At 36.0% G+C, this 5,923-nt stretch overlaps 1 pseudogene; it reads right to left on the bottom strand.

The window, feature by feature from the left end:
* Positions 1 to 2,858: 2,858 nt before the first annotated feature.
* LOC113192624 (ATP-dependent RNA helicase DHX15 pseudogene) lies at positions 2,859 to 4,021 on the bottom strand (annotated as a pseudogene).
* Positions 4,022 to 5,923: the final 1,902 nt, after the last annotated feature.

Below are 5,923 nucleotides of genomic sequence, written 5' to 3'. Positions count from 1 at the left end.
TACTCAATAAAAGGGGGAAAATAATCTCAGGATTGAAAACATATTGCTAGAAAACCCACAAACATTAAAAGTATATGAAGAACTTAATATCAAGTTGAATCAGAATGAAGTTAAAGACAAAAAGTTAAACTATAGCAAGCCCAGAGTTCCCACAGATTGGTAGAATTCTATCAATTAGTTAATTATGCATTTTTTTGTTTTCCAGCATTTTAATAAAATGATTAGTAAACAAAGCCCCAAGTTTTTTTTTAAAGGCTTGTTTGAATCAAAACCTCAAAATAAAAGGAAAATCCATTATTTAAAAAGCTGACAATTATTCTGAAACAATCATTATTTTCAAGGGTCATCAAAATATAACAACAGTGTTTGTTTAGAGCCTCAATATTAATTCACATAAAACTTTTAAGTTATTACAAAGTGTGACTACGTTTTTTGAAGTACAGCTTTCCTTAATTCACTTTAGCAATTCCATAGTCATATAAGCAATATGAAAATAAATACTTAACAAGCTTGGGAGTGTTTCAACACATTTTTAAAGCTCTTAAAACTTTATCAGTAAAAAAAATAAATGATCAGTTCAGATAAAAGATAATGGGAATAATCAACAACAAGATCAAATACAGTGTGAAAAATACTCTTTCCCATACAGTTTCCCCTTTCAAAAGATGCCAAGGTAGGCAATAAAGACAACGAAACATGATCACAGTAAATATTAAGTCTTGCTTAATGCAAGTGAAGCAAGATAACTCATAAAGTCCAGAAACATCTCACAGCTGTGATTGTTAATGTTGACTAGCCACCAGAGTTAAATGGGAATGAATAAGCAATTTCCCATAAGGCCTCTGATAAGCACCTAAAAAGTTTTAGAAAATAAATTTAAGTTTTAAACAAATCTCAACAGAACTTTTTATTCTATGATTTCTTCCTCACTCCTTATTTTAACACTTCCCACAAATGGCCTGTTTAAAAACTGCTGTACATAAATTTTTATTCTCTAAAGACGACCACCACTAAACCCTATGTTTTGCACAATTCCTATTTAAAATAAGATTGAGCTATATTTGGAAGATTTTCAACCTCACCACAATGTCAAATATTAAAGAATATTCTAAACTCAAACAATGGTATTATATAGTATGTCTATATAACACAAATCATCTGCTAATTCTGGCCCCACACTTTCCCTACAAACTAAAATCTTGGGAGAAGTACAACCCTGAGAATCTAGCAAAACATGTAAGAAAGGCAGACAACAACCTATCACCACCTCCGCAAATGAGACTACAATTTAATTAAATGATTCAATACTGCCCTGCCCATCTGCTCTGAGTCAGATCAGTCATAACTCTGTAAGAAAACATTTTAGCTACTTATTAAATAAAAAATTCACACCATTAGAATACACCACACAACTAAACTAAGCCATAATGTTATATTTAGACAAATTTTCAATTTATCCTTTAATTCCATAGAAGATTTTTAATTACTCGTGGCATTAAATAGTCAAGATCAATACACCACTCTGCAATTAGAAGTTAGTTCTCTCCAGTACTGAAACGAGTAGCATACAATATTTTGATTATCAGTAAAAGCTTATTTTCTATTTTTAGCTGTAAAATTATCCAATTGCTTGTTAACAATATTCCATCTCCTTTTTGGAAAATCTAATTTCTAAATTACTAATCATCTGTGGATTAAGTTTTACTACTACAAAAAATAATACAAATTCTTCAGCTTAATATTCCAATTTTCAAAAATTGGCAAGTTTATTAGTATATTTCTTTTACCAACTGCTTTCCTGCCATTGTAAAAGAACATTAATATCAGATTATATTTTAAGCCTAAAACTACTTCTAATACTATTTTTATTTATTTTTATTTTATTTTTATTTTTTATTTATTTTTTTAATATTGATTTTTTAGTTCTCGGCGGACACAACATCTTTGTTGGTATGTGGTGCTGAGGATCGAACCTGGGCCGCACGCATGCCAGGCGAGCGCTCTACCGCTTGAGCCACATTCCCAGCCGTCTAATACTAAATTTGAAATTCAGGTTTGTTTGTCACTGGAATACACATCTATACATGGAGAAAAAGTTCAATTTAAATGTGTTACAGGCTCACTGAATGGTGCCATGTACTAGAATAAAGTTCTTCTTGTACTTTTCAGTAATAAACCTCAAAGATAACACGGATGGACCGACCAAAGAATTCAGGTGTGTGCTCACGCACACAAACAGTTAAGTTTTGCTGTGCTTAGCAAAACAAGGAGTTCTGTGAGAAAGTATGAACTCTTTGAATTGTGTCCTTGTTGCTGTCTTAAGAAGATAAAAGAATGATCTGCTAAGTGTAAAATATGTGTGTGTGTGTGTTTGTGTTTGCCTGGGAATAACTAACCACAAGTTAATTGATAAGAAATACGGAGCACTGTGACCATAAACAAAGTTTTCCTGAGAATGTTTATCCATGCTTGTAAGGATTAAGCTGCCGAAAGGATGTTTTTTCTTTCCCCTTGTTTTAATTAACAATGCTGTATAAAAGAAGGAGAGAAAAAAGTAAAGACGGTGCTCATTTCTACTGGATGTGTGTGTGTGCATGTGTCTTTCTTTAAGCATCTCTGCTGTACCAGGAATTACAGACTGTCAGCGGGTTCTGACATTCAGGTACAATTGCATTCAATCTTATTCTTACTGCGATTTTTATTTGCACTCAAGAGAGCCAATGCTTTACTATGTTTTACGCACAAAGACATACTTTATTTCTGTAAGTACTATGTCATTAGGAAACTATTTACAAGGTATTCAGGAAACAAAATGAATTCCTTAAAACCATCTATAAAATTCACTACCATACTAAATATTAAAAAACACAAAAGTGAAATCCACCCAAACTCTGAAGAGCTGGGCTATTTTTAGTTTCTTTCCCTCTATTACATGACAACATAGCAGTAATAGATAGGACCTCATTATAACAGTTGTAGTCACAACTTGCAATAACCATTTTAATGAGCTGTGGATCTAGAGGAAACTCTGCCATCATGGATCCCAATTCAGTCAGATCTCCATTATCATTTAAAGCAGCCAGATAATTCAAAAGTTCTAAGGCGCTCATCAGAATTTCAGGAGCTGGTGGATCCAAAAAATCAAAATGCACCAAATCATCAATACCGAGTTTCTTCAATTGTAACACAGTTGATCCTAAATTAGACCAAAATATCTCAGGATAGGTGTTATCCTGCATTTCTGTTTTATAAGCTTTCTCTGTGTAAAGCCTGAAGCTATTCCCAGGTCTGGTACATCCAGCTCTCTGTTGAGCTGAAGCCTTACTGATAGCTGTCACCAAAAGAGATTCAACTCTGATTCGAGGATTGTATACCTTCTGTTTTGCAAATCCAGGATCAATCACAAACACCACACCATCTACTGCCAATGATGTCTCTGAAATGTTAGTTGACACAACTACCTTTCTTATAATGAATGGCTCCATTCTGTTTTTTTGGAGGTGGAGGTTCAAAAATGCATTACTGCTGCTGGGGTGGAAGTGTAGAGTACAGTGTAATGATTTTAATGTCACCAACTTCAGGACCTAAATCATCAACCTCACGCTTTATTCTTTGACAGGCTTCATTAATTTCCTCTTGGCCAGTTAAAAAAATGTAGAAGATCTCCCTCCTCTTCTTCACACATATGTATCTGGATTACTGTTCAGATTGCTGCTTCAAGATAATCTCTCTCTGGTTCTGGAGTATAAAAGATCTCAACAGGATTCGTGAGGCCAGGAAGAGTTAAGAGAGGACAGTTATCAATGTAAATCTGGAATTTTCCCGCATCTAGAGTAGCACTCATAACTATAACCTTTAAGTCTGATCTCTGCCTTACAACTTCTTTTAAAATATCCATGAGAATATCTGTAGCCAGTGTTCTTTCATGAGCCTCATCAAGAATTTTTACATAGTAACGTTTGGTGGAGCACTTTCCTTGCTTGCTGAGGCCCTGTATTTGAGCTCTAGTGCTCATCAACATCACTTTATACCCCAACATAGATATAATTATAAATTTAATTTAGATATAATTTATCATAACAGTTTCTAAATAAAAAATACTTTCACCTGCCTTTAAACATGGTAAGATAACCAGGCTAGAGAATATTATGGAGCTTCCTGGTAAACTGATATCTTTGTATCCTTCACCGGCAGACCTCAGTGGGAATGTCGTTTTTTGCTGCCATTCCTCTAGTTGCCTAGTCTCTCTTCTCCATTCCCCACACACCTGTACACTCTGGAGTGAGTCAAGAAATCATGCCTTTGTGGGGTCTCTAACATCTCATCCTATTTACAATCCTCAGCCTTATAATACATGTCTCAGTTTTTGAGTCTAGTAAACAAGAAAAGGAGCTGCTGTCTCTCCTGTGCAAATTACTGCTCTGGAAGGTGACCTACTGCAAATGGCAGAGAGAGCTGACCCACAGGAAGGGGCAACAGGGTTGAGTTTCCCTGGGCCCCTGACCCTCCAAAATCTTCATGGCTGGTAGACGGAGTGTAGTGGGTAGTAAGAGACTCTCTGAGGGTTGAGATCTCCTCTAGTCATCTGGCTTTGTCACTTAAATACTCAGTTACAAATACGTAAGGACATTTGAAAATGCTTCTTACAGGGCATATATCTCAAAATTTACAAATACAGAGACAGATGAGGTGTGTTTCCTGTGATGATCTTTCAGTCTAGACATTGGTTTATTCATTTATTTACTTGAGAAAAGGCACTGCAACATTTTTTAGGCCCCGCCAGGCTCGTGCTACTTATATCTGTCAGTTCTGCAGTTTATTCCAGGAATGCCTGGGTGGTCCTGTCACATAAAACCTAATAGTGTCACTTCATCTGGGGACTGAGAGGGATGGCAACCTGCATGATTCTCAATGGGTAAACAACACGGTGGTGCCCTGATGTAGATCAACACGACAAGAATGTGGCTGTAGCTGCTGTTTACTATTTAACTCTGCACTAGAAATAGCACCTGACATAGTGAAACAAGAGAAAGATGTGCAAGGCCTTGGGTTTGATCTCTTGCACCAAAAAATTAAAATCTAAAACCAAAAAATTTTAAAAAATAAAAAAATAGACCAGAAAGGATGTAGAGATAAAGACCTTGGAAAGAAGAGATCAAATAAATGATCACTATGAAATATAATTGTAAATGTAAACACCCAAACTACAAACAACAAGAGAATGTGGTGGGCTGCCGGCAAATACCAAAATGATCCTGCGTTAACAGGCAGCACCTAAGAGCTGCCTTGAGTCATTGTCACTGGGCCACCTGTTGAGAATTGCCTCAGGTGAAGGCTAACCACATGATCCTTTAGACCATCTGATTTTAAAATATGTTTATCCTCCCAACTCTGAAAATTCTCTTCCAGACCATGTCCTTAAATTACCCAGATGAATCTTCCTGAACTGATAGGAAGCTGATTAAGTACTTTCTTAAGCAGCCGATTTAAAACAAAACAAAACAAAACAAAACACCCAAATCCCTCAACAGAGTTTTTGACATGTTTACCATCTGAGGACCATGAGCTGCACTCAGTTTGTCCCCTATGCTGAAATAGAGGTGATCCTGGGACTTTTCCACCAAGGTGAATCAGGGTTTCTGAGCATGACCAAAAGAAAAAAAAAAAAGCAATTTCCAGAGAATGTTTGTCAGAGTCCTTTCAATAATCATTGTCCCTGTGTCTCCTACAATAATGCTTGAAATCAGATGGTTCTGACCTAGTGAGAGGCCAGGATTAAAGACATATGCTTAGAATTGTACTGAGTCCACCAGAGCTACTACTAAGAGAAATGCATTTCACAGAGTGCCCTTCAGAGAACCTCTCCTTACCAGACTGCAAATCTTTGACTTCTTTTCACTTGATATGTGACCACCTGGAATTT

This window comes from Urocitellus parryii, chromosome 11, assembly GCF_045843805.1.
Source record: "Urocitellus parryii isolate mUroPar1 chromosome 11, mUroPar1.hap1, whole genome shotgun sequence".
Classification (NCBI taxonomy): Eukaryota; Metazoa; Chordata; class Mammalia; order Rodentia; family Sciuridae; genus Urocitellus; species Urocitellus parryii.
This window is presented reverse-complemented; position numbering and strand designations above follow the sequence as displayed.